Source organism: Pogoniulus pusillus, chromosome 19 (assembly GCF_015220805.1).
Source record: "Pogoniulus pusillus isolate bPogPus1 chromosome 19, bPogPus1.pri, whole genome shotgun sequence".
Classification (NCBI taxonomy): Eukaryota; Metazoa; Chordata; class Aves; order Piciformes; family Lybiidae; genus Pogoniulus; species Pogoniulus pusillus.
The window spans coordinates 19746805-19774201 of NC_087282.1; the positions used below are offsets into that span (position 1 = coordinate 19746805).

The 27397-nt window shown below is 37.4% G+C and overlaps 1 long non-coding RNA gene across 1 annotated transcript in view; it reads right to left on the reverse strand.

Moving 5' to 3' along the window:
• LOC135184078 (uncharacterized) overlaps positions 1 to 25844 on the reverse strand; it is an 83387-nt gene extending 57543 nt beyond the window's left edge. Inside the window, exon 1 of the long non-coding RNA XR_010305853.1 lies at positions 25733 to 25844. This is a non-coding gene — a long non-coding RNA (uncharacterized LOC135184078). The remainder of the gene's footprint in view (positions 1 to 25732) is intronic.
• Positions 25845 to 27397: the final 1553 nt, after the last annotated feature.

The window sequence follows — 27397 nt, forward strand, 5'->3', positions numbered from 1 at the left end:
GGAATGTAATTTGCTGGAGCTGTAGAGAGATAAAATCAGAATCCACTGTAATAATTGAATGCAATTAGATCAATTGAGCCACATAAGGAAATAGAAATTTTTGTAAATTTGAGGGATGTATTTGATCAAGTATCTTAAGTTTCAAAGCTTAAAAGAACAAATATTTAAGTGGATGGTCACACATTATGCACCCCGACAATTCACTGCCCGCAATGTCCCCTGCCTAGCCATAAAATGAAGTGAAAGTTTGAGTTTCTCCTGTTAGGGAGCTTTTCAGTTAGTGTCACCCAGTTTGCCACCACTATTTTGTGGTTACATAACAGAATAAAAGTCAAAAATTTGAAAAAGATTATCACAACTCTCAGCACATTTCAGCAGCTTCAGCTGAAATGAAGACATAGCCCAACCTGCCAACGTCAGAGAGGCATCCATAACTCAGCAAAAACTCCCTCCTGCAGTTCTGCCCATGCAGCTTGGTCCTGACCTCCAGTATCCCTACTGTTCAGCTACTCAACCTAACCTCAATAGAACCTCTCAGTTATGAAAAACTAGGCCAGACTCTGCTTTGGTTTTGTAATCATAGAATCAACCAGGTTGGAAGAGACCTCCAAGATCATCTAGTCCAACCTATCCCCCAGCCCTATATCCTCTTGACATTGAGCTAAGGATACCAAGCTCGATTCACCTGTCCTAAACAGTTTCTGAAGCAAGGTCTCCAGAGGTGAAAGGTTATAAATTAATATACTCATTGCAAAACTTAACCTATTCCTTCCTTCTTATTTTGCTTCTCTCTTCTTAAGAACTATTTATGCTCATTTATCTGAGGAACTAAAAAAAAACCCAAAACAAACCAACAAAATCCAACCAACAACATCAAAAAAGCCCTCACACATTTGGGGTCCAAACAGTGGGGAAAAACAATTGGATTGGTTTACCAATCTTTATTATCTTAAGAGTTTTAAAGGAAATCAAGACTAACAATGGTATCTTGAGTTTATTCTCTCCTTTATATGAAATATCAAGGAACAAAAGACAATGCCACCCTCTGTCATACTGGCTCAATGCAGATCTAAAGTAGATGCAAAGAAAACTCAAATAGGTTTATGATAGCTGAGTAAAACCCTATGACATGCAGAGTAACTTTTGGTTAGTAGAAACACTAATACCTGGATTAACTTGAAAGCACATGAAAGACCTTTGCTGAACTTGTGTCAAGTGTTTCACCAGGCCTTGAGTCAAATGTTCCAAGATCAGTAGGAGTTTTCTAATTGACAAGATCTGGATTTTGCACACAACTGCAGAAGGCACCTGTGCAATGTCCAGCTGCTATGAATGCACAATGCTGCAGCCTGGCCTTCCTTATTTATGCTCCTGTGGGCATGCAGTCAGCACACTGCCAAGTGTCACCATCATTCTGGTAGTCACACCACATGGTGATGAACTTTGTTATTGGTCAGGCTGTTACATACATTGAAATAAAGACTTTCTTTGGTGTTCTTCAGGTAATAAATTATTGAGGTTGAAGCCTCTTTCCTCCAAAGATTTTCTCCAATCATTGAATCAGTCTTGAGATAAAAATCTTGTAAAATTGCAGACACCAGAACTGCCATGGTCATGGCCTCAAGGTTGAGATATATATGTTAAAAAAAATCCTTTCCCTAGTTCCTTTGTATTATTCTGCAGTGTTATTATTCAAGGCTTCTTAGCAGGAGCTCCTGCTGAATTGTGTGGTGGCAGGGTTTGCTTTCATAATCAATTATGAATTCCACTGAAAAAGGCAATCCAATTATTCCCCAGCTCCCAACTATGCCAAGCACAGGAGCTTATGAGGCCACACATTCAGACAGATAAGGGAGCTGATCCAGCTTAAAACTGACCTACCAAAGAAAATACTTAGCCTTTATTTGGGTGACCACACGACCACATGCCAATGGAAATGACAGCAAAAAAATCTTCCTTCAAGAACCAGGATTTATATTGTCTTAACATCATCACTAAAAACCACCTAGGGATTATTTAAAATTTTCACTTCTTGGGATACAGCCACTATTTTCATATAGATTGCATTGCTTTTTCCTAAATATCCAGCTTTATAATTCTGCATTTGGTAACTGAAATTAATAGGTTGATTTGCTTGCATGGGCTGAGGTCACAGACTAACCCAGATTTTCCTTCATGGGAGCCCTGACCAGGTCATGACCTGCCAGTCTCAACAATTTTTATGTCACCCTTAGATACTAGTGATGATTTTATATCTATCATTTGCATGCAGGAATGCAGGGAGTTAGGCTTTCTACCATTCCCACACAAGCAGGGTTAAAACCACTCCCATTTAAATGATGATGCCCCATTAACAACTACTTTTTGATATCTGCCAGTTACCTAGCACTTAATCCATTTCAGATGGGCTTTGATGATATTGTAGAGTGTTAATTTTTTATCATAATGTCAAAAGCCTGTTCAAAAGCCTAAGTATATGACATCTACATACACAATAAAGCTCACTACTTGATCACCACAGCTTTACAACCTGGGCTTCCAAAGCTGCTAAATTCCCTTCCATTTTTTAACATTCCATGTCTAAGTTCTCAGCCTTGGACAGTAAGTGAAAAAATGGAAATTAAATAATTTACCAGTTCCAGATTCTAACCAGTAAATTGCTGTGAATTTGTAACTGCACTATCATTTTCATTGTTCTACATTGGCCATTTAGGTGAATGATAACCCAGGAGACAGCACCATGCAGGGCTAGCAAACAAGTAAATCATTTAGACTGCGCACTGCTTTCAAGTGAAAAAAGGGACAGTAAATCTGTCCTGCCATCGCCCTCTCTTTTGTTGAAATTTCAGGATGGTGCAGTCTTTTCATTGAAACAACTAAAAAAATTCTGCAGATTTAATTTATTGTCTAGGGTTTGCACATAATGACTAAGGCTGACCAATGCAAGTCAATGCGCTAAAGAATGGGTTTAGGCATTTAAGATGGTGCCAGATACACAGCTAAAATGAGCATATACAAAGAAAATTCTGGTTACAGCATGGCACCATCTAATGGCTTTGGCTTTAACTGCAGGAACTCTAAATAGCTTTAAGTGGTAATTTTGCTCACCTGCCTCGCTACATCTCATAACCACTTCAGGGACATAAAAGGAAATCATGTGAGTTTAAACCACAGATCTGTTTAAAATACAAACCTAGATACTTACATGGCAGTAGAAATTATAACCTGTTTTCAAACTGAAATTTTGGAATGCTGAATATTTTAGTTCCAAGGAAAGCACTTCAACACCAATAAAACTGAGGTATAGAAGAAGTACAGTGCTGTCTGCACACACAACTAAGAGAATGCTGTATGTTCAGAGATTATGACTTAATTTTGGATGATTTCTGCCAATAAAATATGCTTTGGTTTTCTGTTATTTTGCATAGTGTACCATTACATTTCTTTGAAACATGCTCAGAAAGAAAGAACTTTGTATCATATATTAGCAACTTGTTTTTCTTTTTCAGCAGGATCGAGTAGTGTAACAGATAATCATGAGTCTTAGACTGCATTCCCATCTGCTGGTGACTTTCAGTATCATACTGAGCAGGTCACTAGTTTGCCTGCATGGAAATTGTTTTCAGTACAAGTACATAAATGTTCATATTAGAGTACTTTGTCAGGCCACCAAAGATTTATTAATCTTTTAAGTATATTAAGAACTAGAAATATGCATTGCCATGAGGACAACTGCTATAGACGCTTCCCAGTAAGAGGTGCATCAGCCAGCATTTATGCACAGAATAAATTCAACATAGATAGAAATACTAATTTTAAGATGAAAGTATAGTTTAAAAACACAGAATTGCCATTTAGATGTTATCAAAACCCAGGATGTATGTAAGAGGCTTAAAAGTGAACAGCCCCATAACTTTACTATTCCATCAATCCTATTTGCCACAGTTAAAACTAAGAAAAAGTGTGATTTGACACAGGAAAACACTGTCCAGAAAGGCTGTGTAGTTTCCACTATAAGAAGCATTAAGAGCCCAACTAGACATAGCCCTCAGCATCCTGCTGTAGTCAACCTTGCTCTAAGCAGGGATCAACTGGTTAGTTCTCAGGAGGTGCCTGCCCACCTCAGCCATCCTGTGCTTCTGTGATTTCCTGAAATGTTTGTTGCTGCCTTTGAAATAAACTCCAAAACCTCAGCCAGAATTAACACTATATTCATCTGTGATGGATTATTCAAAATTAGTAATTTTTTTTTTATATCCAGGCTGTGACACTGTTTATTAACATTAAAACTCACCTGAACACTTATTCACAAGGTTCAAAAATGCTTGTATTATACACTCTGAATTTAAACTCTCTCAGATAAGGTTAATTTTTTCTGTGGAATATGAATTTAAACTCTCTCAGATAAGGTATTTTTTTTCTGTGGAATACACTGGATTTCAGCATTCTCCTGCATTACCCAGTATGTATGACCAGGACCTTCAGCAGAAACCATCCCTTGGCCAGGTTTCACTTTGCCTGAAGGACAAAATAGCCAAACAGTTTTCCCTAACAGATTCTTTTTATGTACAACAGGAACTTATCACCATCCACTACAAAAAAAACCTCCAAACAACAACAACAAAAAAACAAACCCAAACCCCAAAACACTTCAACAAACAAAAAAACCCAAGCATGAACAATATAGCAAAATTTAAAAGCACATCTATAAAGTAATTCAACTGCTCTCATGCACTGACATTACATTTTTGTCAAACTTTGAAGAAATGAGAGAATAATTTTTTTTAAAGGGCAAATAAAAATTAAAAAATCAAGTGATAGAGAAACAGACCAGATCAATACACACACCACAGACCTTCTCTTTTTCATCCTTTAAGAGAAATTAATTCAAAAGATCTCCATGTCACTATTTCTTCATCCAAAGTTTCACATGTTCCACTCATGTACAAATACTTAGTTGTTTTTATGATTACTGCCGGCTTGGAGTGTATTCATATCACTAAAGCAAAAGCATCTGCTGACTCAGCTATAATTTGGTTGTCCCCTTTTATAATTACAGCATGAATCTCTTCAAAACTGCAGCTGCTTCTGAATCACGTTCTAAGAAGCAGAATGTGTATGAATACACAGGCTTTGGCAAAGCCTAATGCATTTCTATTAGCTCCCTCCTGCAAAACTAGATCCCAAATACGTTCCCGAGGCTTCAGGGATGTAAGAACACATTTGTTCTGCTCTCACAAAACTGAACATGGTGCCACTGTTGCTTTCTGTCCAGCACTTTGAATAGTAATGATCGCATTTACTAGGGCAGTAGTGTTCTAAGTAATATATCTTGCACAGGAAAATAGAAGAAAAATTTATCCTAATAATTTTAGAAGTAGATACATTATTCAAACATAAAATAGTTCTAAAACCAAACCCAAAAATTCACTTAGTGTACCAGAAGTACCTGCCTGTGGAAAACAAGCATAAAATAATTAAATAAGCACAGAATCATACACTATAACTTTGCATTTATATATTTAGAGGTCTGTTCCAACCATAGATTCTTACAAGTGGAATACAAAAGCCCTCTGGCAAAATTTAAGTCTAAACACAGACATAGGCCTTGCTTACAAGGACAGCTGTAAATGCAAGAAACGGAAACAGCCTGAGGCACTGACAAGTTCTTTCCAGTTGGAAGCTCCATGCACATAAGGTAGGCTACTTTACAAGGTAAGCAGAGTCATATATTTACCACTGGTTGTACAAACACGTAACCACGGACAAGCATAGGATATACATGGGAAATAAGCAAAAAGAAACATAAGTGATGTTTCAGACTGAAGAACATCACAAAGGATAAAGAGCAGTAAAGTTTTAGTAAGGATCACATTGAAACAAAAGAATACAAAGCAGACTAAGCCACAGCAAGATTTTTGGAGAAATTAATTATGTTATTTAACTGTGTAAAGAAACAGTCTAGTTAAAGCATGGAAAAAACTATGAAGTCTACTGAGAGAAGTTGCTTTTCAGTATTTTTTATGTTTACAGTTTAACATACTATGTGACTTAAAATATTCATATCCATTTTCCCCATCATTGCCCTTGATGATTTTATCATTCTCTTTCTAAAAAAACAACAACTAACAAAACAAAATCAAAACACCAAGGCAAAAGGTTTATTAATTATAAAGATTTCTCTGTATGCAGAGATTCCAGTGCATCTGGCAATTGTTTAGAAATCACAGTCTCAAGTTGTGCCAGACAGTCTCAAGTTGTGCAGGGGAAAGTATAGGCTGGATGCTGGATGTTAGGAGGAAGTTCTTCATAGAGAGAGTGATCTGCCATTGGAATGGGCTGCCCAGGAAGGTGGTGGAGGCACCGTCCCTGGAGGTCTTCAAGAAAAGACTGCATGAGGCACTTAGTGCCATGGTCTAGTTGACTGGCTAGGGCTGGGTGCTAGGTTGGACTGAATGACCTTGGAGGTCTCTTCCAACCTGGTTGATTCTGTGATTCTATGAAAACCTGAAGTCTCAATACTGCTGCTATAAGGAGAGATGGAGCAAAAGAAAATTCTGCCTTTCTGCATTTTAACTGTGCTCGCCTATGGCTTTGTTCAATAAAGGTAAATCATGGTGGGAAGCTTATTGTTCCTTTTTAAACTAACTTCTCACTGCTTAAAATACTTTTTCTCTCCCCTCTGTGAAAACAGCAGCCATGTGGTCACTCACTGTACCCTTGCTTTCTAAGCTTCTGCCTCTACAGAACATGGTAGTGCTGCAGGTCTGCACAGCCTCCTGGTGGAATGCCATGGCTGGCTCGAGACTCCAGCAGGCTGGAGTTGAGAGGTCACAGCTCAGGCACACTGTGCATGAAAAAAACATACTATGTTTGCCATTGAAAGGCTGCCATTTAGTCTGAGTTTAGAAACACTAATACCCACAGGAAAATTGAGATGTACTGTTAGAGGTTTATCTCCCTTTTTTCAGTTGTCTCATCTTAAAATGTTAAGTACATATTCCTAGGTTCTTTTCAACTCAAGCCTGCAAGAAAAAAACCCAACTGTCTCAACTTCTCTTCCTATATACCTGATATTAGCAGGTCTAACTGTTACATAACTCCCTTTCCAAATTGTAGATGGATAACATGGTTAAGAAATGGTGCTATTTAATAACCTGATTGGTGCTGAAAAGCAAACTATGCAACTGAAGGTATTATTACCATACAGCTGCATTAGAGTGGTATCCTGAAGCTACAGAAAGGTCTTATGGTAGCAATATGGGATAAAACCTGTGATAGTAGCAAGAGAGCCTCTGTCTGCATTCCTCCAGATTTGAAGCTCCTTCTCTGTACTACATATACCCTAAACAGTCTATCATTGCCAGCTTTTATGTCTGTGATTCTGTATGGCTGAGAAAGAGAAATGGAATGCAGATTTTACAAACAGAGGAGATTTAGGAAGGGCATAAAAACAGCAGTCACAAAAGAATTTCAGCTATCTTTGTCAATCTTAGAGAAAGATAACCGTGAATCACTAGCCAGGCCCTAACAAAAATGCTTGGGTAGTAATACTTTGTGTTAGACGGTAGGACACAGCTCTACTGAAGTCTCACAAGAAAAACAAGGCTAACAATAACCTTCAGAATGCTTAGGATTAGTGCATGCAGAGTAAGTGCATAAATGGATAATTGTATTTTCTTTGTATGAGAGAAAATAGTAACAGTTAGCAACGGCTAACATACCTGACTAGCACTAAAGCAAGGGGGAAAGATTCACCATTCACCACACAGAAAAAAGTACAATTCAAATACAGACCTAGTGTATTACAGAATGCCTCTTGTTCAGTGGAAAAAACTTGCAGAGATGCTGACTTTGAGATGCACCTTTAATGAAATTCTTCCTTTTCCTTTAATCCATCCATCAAGCTTGATAGCAAAGAACAGACCTTTCAACAAATAGCACACTTTCCTTTCTGCATAAATTAGGCTCATCTAACTGGACAGTCTTCATCCAGGGGTTGAATAACCTGGTTTTGTAAATATTATCCACTCCACTCTTTCAATTATAATCTCTGCTCTTCCCAATTCTTTAAAATCACATCACATCCCATTGAAGTGTTAAGTAGAGAGACAGAAAAATGCAAATCGCTGTTCACATTGAAGGAGTTTCGAGGTATACAATTCTGAGCACCCATTGGCTGCACCCTCCTGACTTGCTAACTGGCTTTAAGTGATTTCATTTGCTTAGTGTCCCAGCTCACCAGTCATGAAAATTACAAAAACAATATGTTCTTCACAAGCCTAGCAATATCTACACCAGTGAAGACAATGTCCTTGTCTCAATGAGCTTATTCTGACAGTGTGTGAAAAAAAACACCTTTTTCTTGCTTAGTTCAAAGCCAGCAAACTGAGTGAAAAGCTGTTTTGTTTTATTAAATACTGAGAACAACAATCTCTGTGAGCAGATGTGCATAAGCAGAAAAATGTTTTCTCTCATTCTAGCTTAATTTTGGTAGTGTAAGGAAAACTATTATGACTTTAAATTTAGACTGGTTAGCACTTCTTGACCAAAAACATAATCAGTGATGATTTTTTTTTTTCATGGAACTCCTTGGATCTGTAGAGGGAGTATCTACAGCCTTCCTGGGCAACCTGTTTCAGTGTTTCATCACCTCACTGTACCGAATCTCTTCCTAATATCCAGTCTAAATCTACCCTCTTCTATCTTAAATCGGCTACCTCTCATCATATCACTACAAACCCTTACAATAAAGTCACTTCCCAGCTTTCTTGCAGACCCTCTTCAGGTAATGGAAACCTGCTATAAGGTCTCCCTGAAACATTTTCAGTTATTAGTCTCTTTACAGCAGAACTCATGAAAGCTTCAGATAGTAGAGGCCCATACACATGCCAAACTCCTACCTTTTCATTCCATCTGGATGGCTTTCCAGGAAATCAAGCAAATATTGTCAGATGCCAGCACTGCCATGCTTTACAGTAAGTCTTCACAACTCAAGCACTATTTCTCCAATCTGTTTTCACTCAGACTAGGCCAATTTAAATGGATTTAGTATGGGTTAATGCTGCAATGAGTACAACAAAGCTGAATGACACAGAAGCTATCAAAGCTCAGCTGCCTATGAATAAAATACAAAATAAGGCACTAAGTGTATTAACTGCTTACTAACCTCAGATACTTAAGACTCATTTTAGTGACTATTTTTCAGACAATGATTAGACAGAATGAAGTAGTTTTTGAACAGGTTTTCATTGCCTATCTAGGACGACTGTAGAAAGTCTTTTCTTGAAGTGCCATTAATGAAATTAAAAAAACAGAGTATTTTAGTTCAGGTTCTACAGTTCTTAGCAGAATTCTGAAGATAGTGTGATAATCAGCATGTGGAATTCACTTCTGTAGCTCAGCCCAGAACTTCCCTGAACAGGCAGCTCTTTCACCTTGCATCTTAATCACTCAGGAATGTATGAAGGAGAGGTAACCCTCTATGTAAAGCATAGATAAAAGTAAATTGGACACAATACAATGGTGTCTGCTCAAGGACTGCTCTACACTTCTTTACCTCTAAACTTCCTACTAACTCTACTCTGGCATTATCAGCAAAGCTGAAGGGGGCAGATAAAGCAGGGGAGAGAAGCATGAAAAGTCACTTCTGGCACTTTAAACAGTTCTTAAAAATCATGACAATTCTGCATAAACAAAGTTTCACACCTACAGAGTCTTCACTGAATTACACTTCAGTGGGATTTCTTCTGTGATCAGCAGCTCAAATAATCAGGCACTACAAAAGGTTCCACTCTACTTGTGCTGGGGTGATTATGTAGATGCCTGACAGGCTGTGCACAGACGACTGTATGTATGTAATACTGGAAAGGGCCAGGAGATTATTAATCTGTTTTCCATAACCTTTTTGTCCTTTTGCTCCCAATGGGAGAATTTTGCAGTGGCATAATGCAGGGTTTGTACACCCCATTATATGAGTCTGGAAGGAGCTAATGGGCTGTTGGGTGCCTAATCAGCCTCTCCCAGAGGCAAAAGAACAGACTTCAAAGAAGGAACAAAAAAGGAAGAGCCCTGCTTAATTAGTGCTTAGTTAAGAAGAGGAGTAGACTTGGGGGAAGACACAAGGATAACTGCTCCAGTCTGAGTCCCTTGGTAGAGGCATGCCTGGCAAAAGATGTTTCTTTGGCTGCCAACGTTCAACTTCAGCTTGCCTGAGTCAAGGCACCATGTACATTTTTCATGCATTACTCATTCACGGCAAAGAACAAATAATCTATTGTCAACATAACCCAGAAGTACAACAAAAACGGAGCTCTTATGTATGTTTAGCTCTAATTCTACCCATACCAAAAGAAATAGAGGTTGCCTGTATCTTAAGCAGAAGGTTACATCCTTTCACTTCTGGTGTCTGAGGGCTGGGTGAAACAATGGAATGACCAGGAGGAAGTGCAGGCAGAAGTCACTGCCTGGAGAGCTTCAGAGAGCAGCAACAATTCAGGAGGCATTTTCCTAAGTTAAATGTAAATTGCAAAGGGCTATTTCAACATTAACTCGGCCCAATTTCAGTGCTTTTTATTATAAAAGGCAGAAGAAGATTTGGTTTTGTCATGATAGGTGTTTTTTTGTTTTTCCTTTCCTGCTTTCTTATCCAATATCAGAATCTAAATCTGGTCTTCAGTGACTTACCTGTGAGAGCTGGAGAGAAGGATGATGTTCTAAGACAAATACATGTTCATTATAAGCTCATAAATACTAAATAAAGAACAGGAAAACAAAAGCTAAATTTCTCTTACAGAGTTCATACTGCACAGAATTGTGAGCTACACAGATAGCTCATGTGATGCTCCATAAGTTATATTAATTAAAGCAATAAACTTTTAAAAAATAAATAAATTAAGGAGCAGTTTACATGATAATGAAGATAAGTTTGAAAGGATATAGGAAAATATACTTGAATCTAAACTGTCTTCAGACTGGATGTAAGGAGGAAGTTCTTCACCATGAGAGTGGTGAGAGCCTGGAATGGGTTGCCCAGGGAGGCAATTGAGCCTCCATCCCTGGAGGTGTTTAAGGCCAGGCTGGATGAGGCTCTGGCCAGCCTAATCTAGGGTAGGGTGTCCCTGCCCATGGCAGGGGAGTTGGAACTGGCTGATCATTGCGGTCCCTTCCAATCCCAACTGATTCTATGATTCAGCAGAGGTTATCAGAAAATATTGTTCCAGAAGAAACTTGTAATAAATAATTTCACTACCAAACCAGCTAGATATTTTCTCCTTAAATAGCTTATGTATGCATGTATATAAATGCATATATTTAAATAAATATATTTTATCCTCTTTTTGTTACAATCTATTTCAGTTGTTCTTTTTCAGTTTCATTCTTCTCTCTCCACCTGCATCTCAGATGGAGGGTGGGATAACTAGGTACACTGATATTACCAGAATATACCATGTGGCTACACAGACTTCCAACATAAATACTTTCTCTTGGAAGCCTTCTAATTTCTGGCTTGCATCTTGCTGTGTTGGAAACAAAGTAGATTGATTTCTTGTAATACTCAGGAGAATGCAAGGCATTGACAGCTGAGGAAAGGGACACAGAAGCTTCAGAGACATGAAAATAACTGAAATGAGCTTAAGAACAGCATCTATACAAACTGCTTCACATCCTGTATTATGAAACCCACTCACGTCTAGAGGATACCACTTTGTTTTCAAAGACCAAATGAACTGCACAGTCAGATTTATTATGTGCTTCAAAAAAAGAGAGATATAGTCTCTGCATAAGGAATCCATGCTCAAATGCACAGCAAAAGAAATGTACCATTTTCCTATTTCACATACTTCATACTGAGTATTACAGAGGTGTATAAGCCTTTCTGTTCAGGTTAATACATAGATGGGAAAATAAAACTTACATTAATAACAGAAATCTTTAAAAGCTCAAGTCCTTAGAATAAAAGCTTTAAAAGCAAGTAGAATTGAGAGTGGCTGTTCACCACAGAGTAACTGAGGGGGGAAAAAAAGTTAGGGATGGATAAACTGTGGTGATAGTGTCTGCTTATTCTTTATCTTAAGACTAAGCAAATAGAGCACGAGCAAAGTATTCTAAAGAAACAAAGAGCATGACAGAGAAGTCTTAACATGGATAGAATAACTCCTATTTCTCCTAATATCTACTATAAGCGTTTGACAATCAAAGACCACCTGTAGAAATACCTAGCTCCTGGGTTTTGAAACACAATGAATTGAATGTAATTTTAAAACATCTGTTCTTTGTGTTAAAAACAAACAAACAAACCAGAAAGCAACTTAAAAAAGCATCATGATCTAAAGAGGCTAAGGGAAAGGCAACACAAGGGTAGTACTATTAAAACTGAACAAATTACTTTAATTTAGTACAGATCTAAGTTCATCAAGAAGACTGCCACTAAAATACAGCCTAAAAGTGGAAAAGGCAACCTATTATTTTATATTAGCTTCAGGTTTCAAAAGGATGGAATATCTTTAGCATTATTAATCACTATCTATTTTGCATTTAATTATCACTTCATTCATTGCTTATATTAAATATGTAGCAGAGCATAAACAGTGTCAAGAAACAAAGACTTCACTTAATGTTTTATCCTGAACGTCTTGTGAATAACTCTGTATTCCTTGAAATGGACATCCATACACATATGCTTAAAAATCATATTTATTGAGGGAGAAAGAAGAGCAAAAAGAGACACAAAATACAAGTACTGCCAAACCTCATTAAGGAGACATGCAACTCCCATTTGTTTGTAAGGATAATATCAACATGTAATTTCTTTTAACAACTTTTGAGATGCTATAAAATTGTTGGAAAATTTCCTGGCATTATAAATATACATAAATGCCTTTAGAACATATATACAATATCTAGCCAAGTCAGCTCTACAGTCTGCCTCACCATCACGAATAACTATCAAAATGCAACAGTAAATGAAACTCTATTGGAAAGGATCCTTATGTTCAAGTTCACTTGATGCCATGGTCCACTTATAAACAACAAAGATGTCCAGTAACTCCGATAGAACCCACCAGAAATATTGCTGTTCAACAGCCTTCAACCCAAATCCTGCCTTTGAAAGTTCAGGGTAACAGTCATTACAGTGCACCCTTAAAAAGGACAAACGCAGTCTCCAGTTCAAGAGCTAGGGCATCTTCAGCCGTATCACATCTCGAGCATACCCTCCCTTGAACAGAATACTGCTGCCTAGGGAAATTAAATATTTTCAGTATCAGGAACAAAATACTCAGAATATTTAATCCAATAGCTCATCAGGCTACATTTCACTAGAGGTTAGACAAAGGGAACAAAAGGCATCATGAGCCTTTGTTACTGTATAATTTTATGTAACTAAATGCAACTGAGTATCAAATTGGCATCCCCGCAACTTCTTTTTCCTCAGTAGATATTATTGTTCAGCTATTTCTTTTCATTGCTTTCTCCACACAATGAGTATTTTTTCAGGCTTCTCTGGGCTGAATAACAGTCAATTAACTCTCCTAGAAATCACATTCTAATTAAGAGAAGTATTATTTTGTCAGTTAGATAGGCTAATACGAAGACACAGATGTGACCCGCAGTTTAGTGAACATACTTTAATACTTACTATTTCTCTTTCTGTTTTAACCTATACATAGAGAAAAAGAGGAGTAGTAGATGTATTGTTACACATACTCTAAGTTTTGAGAACAGATATGTAATTTTCAGTAGAACTCTCTATGATTTCTCAGAAAAAAAGAGAAGAGCATCTCCAAAAGAAATTTTCCTACCCTTTCAAAGGAACAGAGTACTACAGGCAAGTGTATGAAGGCAATGCAAGATGAACAGCACAAACTCAGTACCTACAGGAACTGATGACTAGGTTAGTACAGTGCTTGTATCACCTACAAACTGACCAAGATGAAAGAAATATGAAGACTCCAGTTATGAATCCCATGTGTGCCACTTCCCAGAGATAACAGTCACAGAAATTCTCCATTACCCATCAGCAGGGAAAGCGCTATAGGATCCTGCAATCACTGATGCAAAGCAGCACATGCAGAGGTCTGTTATAGCTTCCCTCCAACGATGAGCACATATTTCACTTTTGCTATTACTCCATTGCAAATCTTAACTCAGCATCTTCAACACAGCCCTCAGATTCTAGCAACCATGCTCTGTCTGCTTTGTAATATTCAATAGTCTTTTGTGACCCCACTTCTCCATTGCCCTACATTTACTTGAAAGTAAAAAAAAAAATAGTTGAAATACAACTTTCCAAGTGATAGAAATGAGAAAGGCAATTAGGGAACTCATTTTGTGCCACTGCAACTACTAATGGAGCTAGGTTACATGAGTAAAATGAAAATGGGCTGTTGAGTGAAATCATATATAATGTAACAACTGAACAAGCTGCCCAAAGTGTGAAAGGGGACAGGAGTTTATTGCTGTAGTCTGAAGGTACGACACTCTAGCACTCAAGAAAAAAATATTTTCCTTTGTGTCTCAGTTTCCACTGATGCAAAACAGTATTTACATGTTGGTTTTGGCTGTGGCAGAGTTAATTTTCTTCAGAGTACCTAGTCTGTGGCTATGCTCTGGGTTTGTGCAGAAAACAGTAGTGTTAACACAGGGATGTTTTAGTTACTGCTGAGCAGTGCTCACAGTCAAACTCTTTTCTGTTCCTCACACCACCTAGAGGTGCACAACAAGTTGGGAGGGCACCCAGCTGATGCCAACTGACCATTCTATACAATGTCATGCTCAGTATGTAAATCTGGGGGAAGAAGGGCATATTCACAGTGATCTTGTTTGTCTTTCCAAGTCACTATTACCTGTGATGGAATCCTACTTTCCTGGGGATGGCTTAACCTGCCTGCCAATAGGAAGTGCTGACAACTTACAAACTTAGCTCACAGAAGTGGTAAGTGATACTAGCAGAGCACAGTAATACACACACTAGATGCATCACTCTGTAAAAGTTAATATTTACTCAAGAAGCACTGTATGGTCCACACATATCAATAAGCAAAGATGTGAAGTAATACTTTAATATTTCCTCATTACATGCCAGAAGCCACCTCTCCTCCACATTCAAAGTAGTCCATATTTCCCAAGGATAAGGGTAATTCCTAATTAGGAAATGACAACTCAGTGCACCTGCCCTTTAAACATACCTTCCTTAAAGCATTTGCCTCTTCTGTGATTTCAAAGAGAAGTATAAGAGTGTAGAGATCTGCAGTAAGCAATCAGGCAAAAAGTTTCCTGATGATGAATAGCCACCTTTGAAGCAGCCTACTTCAATTCTGTTATTTCTGGAATTGCAAACATGAACTCTCAAAGCAGCCAAACCACACATTTGTATTCAGTGGCAATAAAAATCAGCTAATTTGGTACTAACTATGGCAGGATATTATTGTTTATGTACGGTCTTTATCTCATAGTTAAGGAAAAAATCTGCCAAATTCCACAAGTCATTTCTTTATTAAAGGGAATTTTAGAAAGAGGGAGACACAGTGTTGGTATACAGTTCACTTATTTGTCTATTGAAAAGAAAATGCCATCCTTGGAAAACACACTTCGGTACTGAATGTACTCATTAGCCTTTCGCATTTGGTCTTAATTTGATGACAAAGACATTAAATGGATGTCATATTACACTGAATGCAGTTTTGACAATGGGTTCATTCATCCATTGTAGTAAGTAAGAAAAGGTCTTTGTATAAAAATTGCCAAAGAATTATCTCAAAATGCGAGTGATTTATGTGCTAGCTTAAAAAATAATTCTGTCACGTTCACTTAAAGTTTTCTCCTTAAAAAGTAATCAAACCACAGTTGGACATTGCTACACAGTTGAGTGCCCCCTGCAAAATCACAGTGCATGAGTTACAAAGTAAGCCTTTTCACTGTAAATACAGAGTTATGCACAAATTATATGGATATCCTCTCAATCCCTAGGGCAGAGCAGAGCTAAATGCATCTTTAGAATGTTCAAGAGCTCCTTTGTTTTTAAAAAACAAACCACCAAACCCAACCTAACCCAAACAAAAAAGCAATCAATCAACAAAATACAACAACAAAAAAACCCACCCCAAAACATATTTCAGTGTTCTCTGCTTCCATTTCTATCATTGCGTGCTCCAGGCAATGGATCTTTGCACATACATGACTTTATGCTGTGAAATGAGGTATTTTGGGGGGTGGTAATCATTAAATAGGATTTATTATACCAATATCTGCTTCCAAATCTTCAAAACAGTGCCACTTGGTTCTAACTATAGTTTCAAACGAAGCTGCAAGGTATCAAGTAGGCTAATGAAACCTGACTGCCCTGAAAGAGACTGCCTGAGAGCCTGGCATTCATTTGTTAAATGAATATTGGAAGTTGTTAGCTATTGCAAATGCTTTTACTTGGGGTCTAATAGTAACTTTCTTGTTATAATGCTAATATTTCAAGTAATGCTATATGTATGTTAACTGAGTAATAATATTTGACATAGATAACATTAATTTCTGAAACTTTAAGCATGGAGTATATAAGGTTCTCTAAATCTGATAGAAAAATGCAGGAACAATCCAATGTTTGAATAAAATTTCCTAATAGCTGTTTCAATTTCCTACCATATAGTCTAACTAGAAACTGATTGTTATCAATAAAAATTTGTCTTTCATCCCTTATTATAACTGTGAAAAGTGAGGTGGATTATAAAATAATAAAAGATTGAAGTGATATTAATGAGAAAAATGCTGATTAACAATTAAGTGATTAAAAAAAAGTTACACCCATATCCATTTGGGGTTTTTTATCTGACTTATTCCTAGCGTGAGTCTTTGAACAGTATTGCTACAAAGCAGTAGGCACCAAAATTAAATCCTTTTTTGAATACTTTGAGCTTGAGTTATACTTTTGCAGACTACTGTACTTCAGAATGCTGACATATGGCTTTGATTACTAAGCTTGGTTTGAGTGAAATGATCTACTATTGCCTTTCAAATTATTATATTAACTTATGACATTTATAGTACAGATTCCCATATTACCTCAGGAAAAAATATTCCTAGAAATATTCAGTTGCTTAATAGTATTTAAACTGGTGTTATACAGTAGCACTCCTTTCCTATGCTGCAGCCTCCCCATGACATAGAATCATCATAGAATGGGTTGGAAGGGACCTTAGAGATCATCTAGTTCTAATGCTCCTGCTATGGGCAGGGACAGCTTCTATTAGAACAGGTTTCTCAAGACTCCATCCAATTTGGCTTTGAACACTGCCAGGTTTGGAGCCTCCACAATTTCTCTGGGCAACCTGTTTTGCTGCCTCACCACCCGCACAGTGAAGAATGTCTAACAGCATGCATGCAAATTCAAAATGTTTATTGTTAAAACCCAGAAAAAGAATAATTTCCTCCATAATGGATTAGAACTTTGTATTTTCAAGTGTTCCCTGAGGTTCATATCGAGTCACATACCAACAGACATTCAAACTGGGTTTAAAACAAATTCTAACTATGATATGAAATGCATAACAACACTCAAGAATAATTCCACAACATAACTGGAACACCCACGTAACTTCTTTTTTTCCCCCATGTAAACAGAGACCTATGATTAAAGTCTGAGCTCCCATGGTTTTGGTGCATACAAGTATGCATTACACACACTGTCTCAGCAGGCACTCATTATGCAGTCATAGCAAAGGAAAAGTGAATGCCTCACTGAACAAGGAGGGAGGAGATTTTTTCACTAGTTCTGTTGAAAGGCAACTACAGTTTAGAGAAAACAAGAATCATTGCATGCTCCTTTTTTTATTTGTGATTTGGGATAAAAGTATTTACTGATAATCAATAACTAAAACAGTAGTTCTACTACAATTTGTTTCAGGAAGCTCTAAGTCTCAAGAATTCCTTATCATTCAGAGCAACTACACAAGTATATAAGATTAACTAGGTAATGTAAAACCTGAGTAAATTATTAATTCAAGTTAAGCCAGAAATAACAACCTGCCTTTTAATATTTGGGGGGTAAATGATATATGTCCAATTCAGACACACAGCTGTTGAAAGCCAGAATTAATTGAGGAGACATGGTCTAGTTCTTTACAATACTTTTGTTCTGTGAAGGGTGTAAATTAACCCATTGCTTTCAGATACCACAAATACAGATTATGTTAATATGTACACTTAAAAGGAGGTAACTTTTATATTGTGTTATCTGTTCCTCCTCTAAAGCCCACTTTCTCTCTAAGAAGCTGCCCCAGTCGTGTAGAATCATACAGGCTATATCCATTATTATACACTGCTCTATTCCAAGTAACAGAATTTGCCTTGTTCCACCTTCTTATATAAGATGTGGAAAGAACTCCACTCAGTATGCCAACAACTACCAAAATATCTAAACTGAAAACAGCTCTTGTGCAGTCATGAGTGGATCCTGAAAGCTTCCACTTGCTTTATTCCATTAACTGAACATCAGTTTGGGAAAGACAGAAACAAACATGGCTGGATTCCACTGTAGCTTCAATTCATGTAATTCTGCCACATAAAATCCATGAAAACCTGAATCACAGGTATTCCATTCCCACACTGTGGTGCAGAGATCTTAAGTTGAATGAGAAACACTTGTTCCTGTCTCATGACAATCAAGATGCCGTTTATTTTCCCACTTCCCACTGTAATAATTTCCATCCTCCCTCCGAAAGGACAGAGTAAGATGACCTCTTTGTAGGATATCCAGCAATAGACAGACCATTAGCTCAATGTGAGGAAAAAAAACCCCAAACAAACCAAATAAAACCAAAATTCAAGCCCCTAATTCAAATACTGTATCAATTATTTGTAAGTCCTACACGACTTCCAGCAGCAGAAAATTGGAAATCTGACGCCAGAGCAGACAATTTAAACACAGGACAACACCCACTCAAGTCACACCCTGGAAATGAACCCAGAGTTTCTGCACTTCTCCTATGCAACTGACACTTCTTGGGCACATTCTCCAATTCTGAAAATAAATAAATGCTGACCAGTTGCTACTGAAGATTTTCAGAAAACATTATTCCCTTTTACAATGCTATTCAGTTCGACACTTCAACTTAGTGGATTTCCTACTCCAATTATATTTTGAGAGTGAATTTTCAGAGTTGTACCTCTCATTCAAGCCAGAAACTTCATTCTTGAAAAAAATACCTTTTACCAGCCTGCAAAGACTTCTGGTTTGAAGAAATGTGGCCAATAAAATGTGTAGTTAGATAATTCCTTATCAACAAAACTAGAATTATTTTGCAGTTTGGGGGCTCTGAAAGCAGGACAATCAGTAAGAATATGTAAATAAAGCTTATTCTTCTGTGTGGAACTGAGATAAAAAGAAAACCAACATTTGATATCTTCAAGCAAGTAGCTTTAAAAAGACTTTTCAGTGACTTACTATAGTTAGGATTACACATCACACTTGGGTACCTACAAGTAATCCCTATTGATATAAATGAACATTGTTTTATCTGTACCTGAGGGAGGAATTGGTTTTAAAAAACTGAAAATACAGATTACATATTTAAATTAATGAAGCATAAAGTGTATTTCAGGGACAAACTGTGCAGACATTTTTTACTAATTTTACTGCTATCTGTAGCAGTTTTCACACGTTCTTAAATTAGTCTGTAGGCATTTTGAAGGTTAAAGAACAATGAACTTTGAAAGCATAATCAGGAAGTTCATTGGGAAGAACAACGTAAATCATATGCTGGAAGGTGGCATTTCAATTTTGCCAAAGGCAAGGCAAAAAACACAGAAACAACTGTGTTAAATGGAAACTTGTTACGTTTTAAGTACAGGTAAGAAAGAAACAGGAAGACTAAAACTGAGACACATTAATCATTGCTGTTTTCTGCAATGTCTCTCCTATTCCAACTTTACAACAAAAGATGCAGTGACTGTGTAAATTAAATAACCATTCAGCAATATGGGAAACAATTGTAAACTTTGAAGGGTGTTGTGAAAGTGTATACTCAGAAAAGCAAGTGTCCTTTACACTTATCATACACTGATTATTCCATATATTCTTCCACTTTCATCTTAACACTAGTGGAACTAAACCAAGTATTTCCTGAGAAAAATAGCATCTGGATCTGCACTACTGTGCGATTAAGCTAAATGCTGTTATGAAACTCCAGCTATTAACTTTTAGATTGATACATGGCCAGGCTTTAGCCCAGCTCTACATCCAGTGTACAGCCAATCCGATACCATAGGTGACAAACCTCATGCAAAGCATGTATTCTAAACACAGACAGTGTGTCAAGCATCTGAAGAACTTCACTACCAGTTTCAGGACATAACATTTTACCAGATGCATCTGGTTAGAAAACAGTCAGCCTTTGTGGCTGAAATGTTACCACTTTGTTGCCAACAGTATTTGCATAGCCACTGTTGAATGGAAGGTCCACAGTAAAACCCCCACCCATCAGAAACAGGTTTTTTGGATGAGAGTTGCTGATGGTTTTAATTTTCTATTAAATGGCAAGCCCAGGTCTTCCTCTTACGAACAACAAAGAATTATTTTCAGGTCCTACCAATCTCTACTTTCTGGTATCTTTCTGCACCTTTCCTAGTGCAGTAGTAACTGTGCAACAATTGTGGAACACCTCTACTTGGAAAGAACCATGGGTGGCCGTTTAGTCTGAACACCCTGCTCCAAAGAGGGCTAGGCTAGGTCACTCATGGCCTGTCCAGGAAAGCTTTGAATAGCTCAAAATCAGACAATCCAGAGTCTCTCTTGACAAACTGCTCCAGTCCTGGAGTTCCCTGTTGTGAAGTTTTAGGCTTTCCCATTAAGTTTAGTAAGAACTTTCCTTGTAGCAACTTGTGATGTTTGGTGCTTTTCTTGTTCTTATCCTTAACAACCAGAACCATTTTCCACCTTCTTTGATCCTTCCAGGTGTTAGAGGTCAGTGAATAGTACGTGATTTACAACCCCTAATAGATAAAACTCCATCCACCCTCCTGACACCACACTTGAGCAGTTGTGCCTAGTGCAGGAACACTGTTATAAAACACAGATGAGAAGGCTATTTAATTTTTTCTTAGCTAAAACCATCAGATCATCTCTTCAAGCGTACTGCACGTTAAAACTGTGGTGTGCTACATCTCATGCTTGTACGAAGTCCTGTCACAATCTAACAAAATACTAGGACATGCATATAGTCTTAAGCACTTGAGTAGGTCCACTGATCTTCAAAGGGATTATTCACATAGTTAAGCACTTTATTAAACGTTTTGATGGATCACAGTTGCAGTCTAGGTCACAGTTTTAGTATGAACTTGGGCCATGTCTGTATGACAACATAACATCAGAGGGATTTTTTTCCCCTCAGACTGCACATCACCTAGAGTTGAAAGTTAGTGTGTACATGTACAAAGCCATGGAATAGTCTTCAAAATGAGGATTTGTTCTACTAGTTCTTCAGCATTAAGGATACCAAGGTTATACATGTTTTTATTACATTGTAACTGTAGTCATTTCATTATGGTATGTAGAGAGAGATACCAAACAAATTTAGCTACCATTGGACTAAATATTGTGGGGCTTGCTGCATGATTTAGGCTATTTGCAAGAATAAATCAAAGAAGACTTGTCTCATTATTTGTAAATATATTTAGTACCTACTGTAGACAGAAATCAGAAATGCAGGATATTCTAAAGCAATTCTCTTCTAGGGATTTTAAATTTCTATGCAGGTAAGAACTGTCAAAATGAGAGAATGTAATAAAATTATTAGTTTGTTGTAAGGTGATTAAATTTCCATAAAGATTGTGGCTTTGATTAAATGCCTGGGAGGAGGGGAGAACCCTGTAAAATACTGACTGCCCTAAGTCTCTGACTTCATCGGCTTTATATTCCATGCTCACAGAGTCACTTATAGTAGCACTAAAATCTGTTTTTCTTCATCATTGAAAACACAGAATATCTACTAAGGAAGTACATCTGGATTTTGACTCTGTACAAGTTAAATTTTGGAAATTAAGTTTAGGAAATAATGTAAACAGAAACAGGAGATTTAGAAGTGAGGTTTTTGTCTCTCTTTTTGTATGTAGTTTGTGCAAGTAATATCAATACTAGCAATAGAAAAAAATCCTAGAACTGAAACATTTCTTCCATAGCCCAAGGTATCCATGGTGTAGGCTTTCTTAGGAAATGTGTTTCTCAAAGAATTTCAGTTTATAAATTGCAGGAGAGCTCTAAAGTCCTGCATTTAAGTGAGTCCTGCATTTAAGAAGGGATTGGAACACATTATAGGAAAAATACACCAATAATATGTGGAATATCCAATACTATGAAATCAGGCAATAGCAATTTCTCACCTTGGAAAAGGCAATGCAGCTTCAAGTAAAAATATGCAGTCATTTTTAAATATCACAAAAGAAATCGCTATCAAAAGAAGGAGTCTGAGAATCTTGTTTTGATTAAACATAGGAAAAGCTTCTAAATTACTTCACTTAAGCAGAAGAAAACATGCTTAAAATAATTTAAGTGCCTTAAAAAGTACTAATAATTCTTTAAAGTACTAAGTCTTACCACTTTGAAGTGAAACTGGAAGAGAAGGGAATGCAGCATCAGCATATTATCCACTGAGTCTAGGTTGCTTTATTCACTACAAATCTACCAACTTCACAGCCATACTTGAAGAAGAGCGTTTTACTATGTGGATTTTTACAGATATGTAACCTAAGTACCATCAAGTGCCTTGCATAGATTCCTGCCATGTAAGTCCTGCTAATGCTCTGCAGGCTTTGCAAGGCAACATCCCATTCATCCATCTTCCCCAAGACATCCTACTGGTCAGCTTCTGACATTCAAAATTTACTGCTAGTCATTTATAGAGATCAAAGGTAGCTGTATCATGCCAACAGGACTGTATTTTCACATTAAGGAAAGTCTCTTACCAGAAGTTGTGTCTGGTATATAAATGATGTACTAAAAGTGCCTTATTAGTCAGTTACAAGCACCTGTCTACTTGTAATCCAGCAGCTACTTCAGTAATATTAAGACAATACCAAATATATTCTGATTCTCCTTCCACTGAAAAATCTAAATCTCTAACTTTGAATTGAAATGCTAAGACTTACCAAATCATGACCTGCAAGTACAGGGAAAGAGATGCTTTAAAGTTATTTGATTCAAGTACACTTTACAAGATAGCCTGCTCTGACCTGGGAGATAGCTAACCTAAAAAGCGCTTTTATAGCTTTCCAAAGGATGCAAACCAAAATCTACATGCTTGGATGCTGTCACAAAGAAAGAAAAAAAAGTGCCAGCAAGAGACCAACAAACATAAGCAACTAAATCTCAACAGCAAGTTGTAGCAAACTGACAGCATTTCCTTATTGTTGCACTTACTGCTTCCAGCAAGGCCACAACTCATCACCTAAAGGCCTCTCCAAAAACACTGTTAAACTATTAAAACACTGTTTTCATAGAGTGAGAGGATTATCAGAGCAGTACCAACCACTTTTTCCTGTTTTCCCCATACAGACACAAACAGCATTGGAAGCACCAGTCAGAGCCACAGACCACATGATGGTTCCAGAACTGCCACCAATAAATACTTGCTTCTAAATCCCCTGATATTAGCTTGCTGGTATGAGCGGCCCCAGATCTTTAACTGGGGGCCATATGTGCAGGATGTGTTAATGCTGAAAAAAAAATCTCATAGTCTGTTGAACCAGCAAATTTTGTTTACTGTTACAGATGGATTTTTATGTGCTAATTAGGTTCACAAATATGATATTTGCACATTTCAGATTCCTGCACAGAGCAAATAACAAAAGTCACAGAACAATTGCTTTCAGTTTTCGTGGCTTTTTTACACCCAGACTCCTCACAATCTCTTTCTTGTTTTCAAAGCAGTCTATTGTCATTGAACAGATTGGTTTTAATAATTTGGTAAATAATTGTAACAATTTTATACATTTTAGTGATATGGCAATACATGCCATGTTACAAATGATACATACAACTATACAGTAGATGGCTACATGTGCCTCTGTTTAATGAGTTGTATGTACAACAGGCCAAATAATTCATTGTGTCTCACTGGAGGTAAGCAGCTCAGATAGACCTCAGTACCTGACTAGGAGAGAGCTCTCATCTAGGTATGGTACTCACATCACATTTCCAAAGATGGGACTTCCTAAGCTGACTAGAAACAAGGCAGAAGCACAGAACCCTGTAGTTTTGCTTGCTTGGAAACCCACCTAACCAGCAAATCCTGCTAAATCAAGCAGCACCAAAACTTACATGACTAAGGCACTGCATTAGGAATAAGTACCATTAAGACCTTATTTTCCAAAAGCCCATGCATTCATACTGCCTCTGACATAAAAAGTAGATATACGTCACCCTTATTTTGCAACAAGGCCACTTGTCTTCTCGTGCAGCCCTTTTCTGTCTGTATATAAGAGCAGGACACCTCAGATAAACAACGTGTTGAAAATGTGTTCATTAATGCTTATATGTCAGTTTCATAATTAGGTGTGGGAGGATAGCTAAGGACTGTGAAAGTCATCATTGTCCTTTTATAGTTAGATCTAATTTCTACTGTCTTTTTCCTTGTGGTTAGTACTACAGGTGCTAGCCCCAAAACTGTTTTGCTGAGTGCTGCTATCTACTATTTTTGCTCTGTGTTTTAAATTAATGCACTTCAGCTCAGGTCTAGACTGCCACCATCAGCATTGCTACGTATCCCATTAGGCAGCTACAGCAATGATTTATCATTTAATGACAGCAGTGTGGCAGAAGTGCTGGCGTTATGTTTCTTAATATCTATTAAGAGTTCAATAAAACAATCTGCTGAAGGTCTTTTTGTTTCTCTGATGTACAAAGACATTTTCTACAGATAATACAGCAGATCACATTGTAGTAAGTAAAACTCTCAGTAGGAAACTTGCATGCTTTACTTCAAATCTGTCAGCATTTTTCATACATCTCCAAAGAAACTATTCATTGCACTTCCATCCCCACAACTCCTTCAAATTAAACATGCTTGAGAATAAAAGTACATTCTAAAAGACTTAGAATAGGAAAAAAGCAAACATTAATAAAGTCAGAAAAATACATTAACTTTTTCATGGATCTCTCAGTGTCTTCCTTCATTTTTGTATAAAATAGTGATAAGTGTAAGAACGTAATTCCAGGGAAGGTACATAAACATTTGCATCTGAGTTTGCATTCTGTATGATGCTCATTTACCTGTAAATGGGCCTGGGATCTTCTGCTCTCAGTACAGAGATTTGTAGTTTGCAGCAGCATAAAATGTATTGCTCAGGCACTACAAACATCATACTTCAATCTAGCAGTACAGAACTAGCCAGGAGGAAACACATTTTCTCTCATCCAGGCAATAACTATAGAAGATGAATTTAGGACTACACAGAACTGAGACCTACACTCTTGAAGTCATTGCCAGAAGGATTAAAGCTGACTGTCAGCTTTAATACATTCAGAACTAAATTCAAGAAATGCATAAAATCCAGTGGGAAATAACCAAAAAACTTCAGCTCCAAATTCTGGCCCTCTTAGGTCCAGCTATAATTTTTATGTGTCACATTCATCCACAGGAAAAGAACAACAATCTCAGGAATGAGATTTTTTTCTTTGAATATTCATCAGATATTTGTAATCATAGCATGCAACTGTGCTTTCATTTTAAAAGAATGTATTTTTACTCACAGATACATCTTCAAAGCAATGGGAAGTTTCCAGATCCAAGTGACTTGCAATGTTGGGCTGCTATTGTGTTTTGTGACTTGCAGAGTCACCAGTTTTCTGTGCCTCAATTTCTCCATCTGTAAGATAAAACCAGTAAAAGACATTGGTCTCAGATGGCAGAAGTGTTATTTTGTGAATAACCTATAATTTAGAACTCTCAAATTCATAATTGTAAATACAGATTGATCTCTTGGACAAGGACTCTCCACTAGCATATTCTAGAATCTTCTAATTTGTGGCAGTGACCAGTCAACCCACAAATATGAGAGTTTCCATGCAAGTTGTAATGAGAAAATGAGAAAAATCCCCCTTCAGGTATAGGAGCATTACTAAAGCCCACCAGCACTACAGTGGTGAATCATGCACCATATAAACATAGTTGTATCAACTGTTTTAATTTACTAGACATTTTCCCAAGATCTGCAGTGAGTTAACTATAATAGTTCTTGATTTTTTGGCCATTTTGATGCAAGATTTCTTAAATCACTTTAAAGTGTTTCTCACTGAGTATTTATTCTGACTGCCCTATCCATTAGCTCATGCATGTTTCAAGAGGGGTATGCACTGGTCTCTACTTATATTTTACACATTAAAGTGTACTGTGACAGCTGAAACTTGGTGTGAACTGGGAGATTCTCTCTCACACACAGGCAAGGTGCTGTTGATCTCCAGAATCCTGTTTATATACAAGGCAAAAGCTTCCAGCTCTGAGATCAGACCTTAGTGGGAGCTGGCAGCAACTGCTTCTCACAGATGCCTCTTCTCAAGATGCCAGAGCTCCTGGCTGTAAACTCCTGGCCCTTTGCCATCTCTGCTGTGCCCTATCCACAAGGTGCCTGCTTATACATCATCTTTCATACCTGTGTGGTAGGTTGTTAATTCCTGCTTAGTGCTTCACAGTCTAAATTGTATTTTAGATGTAATTTCATTGCAACAAAGCAAATATGATTAAGAGTTTGAAGACAGTAGAAATCTCTGGTGCTCTCACGCTTTGACTCCAGGATTTAGCAATCCAGATTAATTAAATTATCACAGCTCCCTCTAACACAACCTTCTCTTTTTTTTTTTTGTCTTGGTTCTAATTTAAATTTCCCAGAGACTCAAACATAGTTGATAGATCCAATAACAATTTATACGATGCTCTTCCCCCTTCTTTCCCAAAAGAAAAGGAATTAGATGGAGAGAGATGAAAGGTATACAGACTCAAATAAATACTCTCACTGCAATTTGGAAGTTAAAAGAAGAAAAGTTTAACAATAAAGAAAAGGTATATGAGGTAGGGAAGTTACAAAGATATAGGGAGGGGAAAACAAGATACAAAACATGTAAATACACAACCAGATTTGATGGCAATGGGTTTCATACGCCTCGTGGGTGATGGCCACGTGGTGAAACACCGAACAGCAGGAAATAGAAATGGTGATTACCAGTGAGCAGGAAGGCAGGAGAGAGAGAGAAGCAGCAAGTCCCCCTGCTTTTATGGATCTTAGATAGGAAGGGGGAGTGGTCTAACCACCACACCTGGTAGTGTTCAGACCCACCCCTGGGGAGGGGTCAAGACCACCTGGGGTCGGGTTCAAGACCACTCCCCCGGAGGGTCTCTTTAATTTAGTGAAGAATCACCAA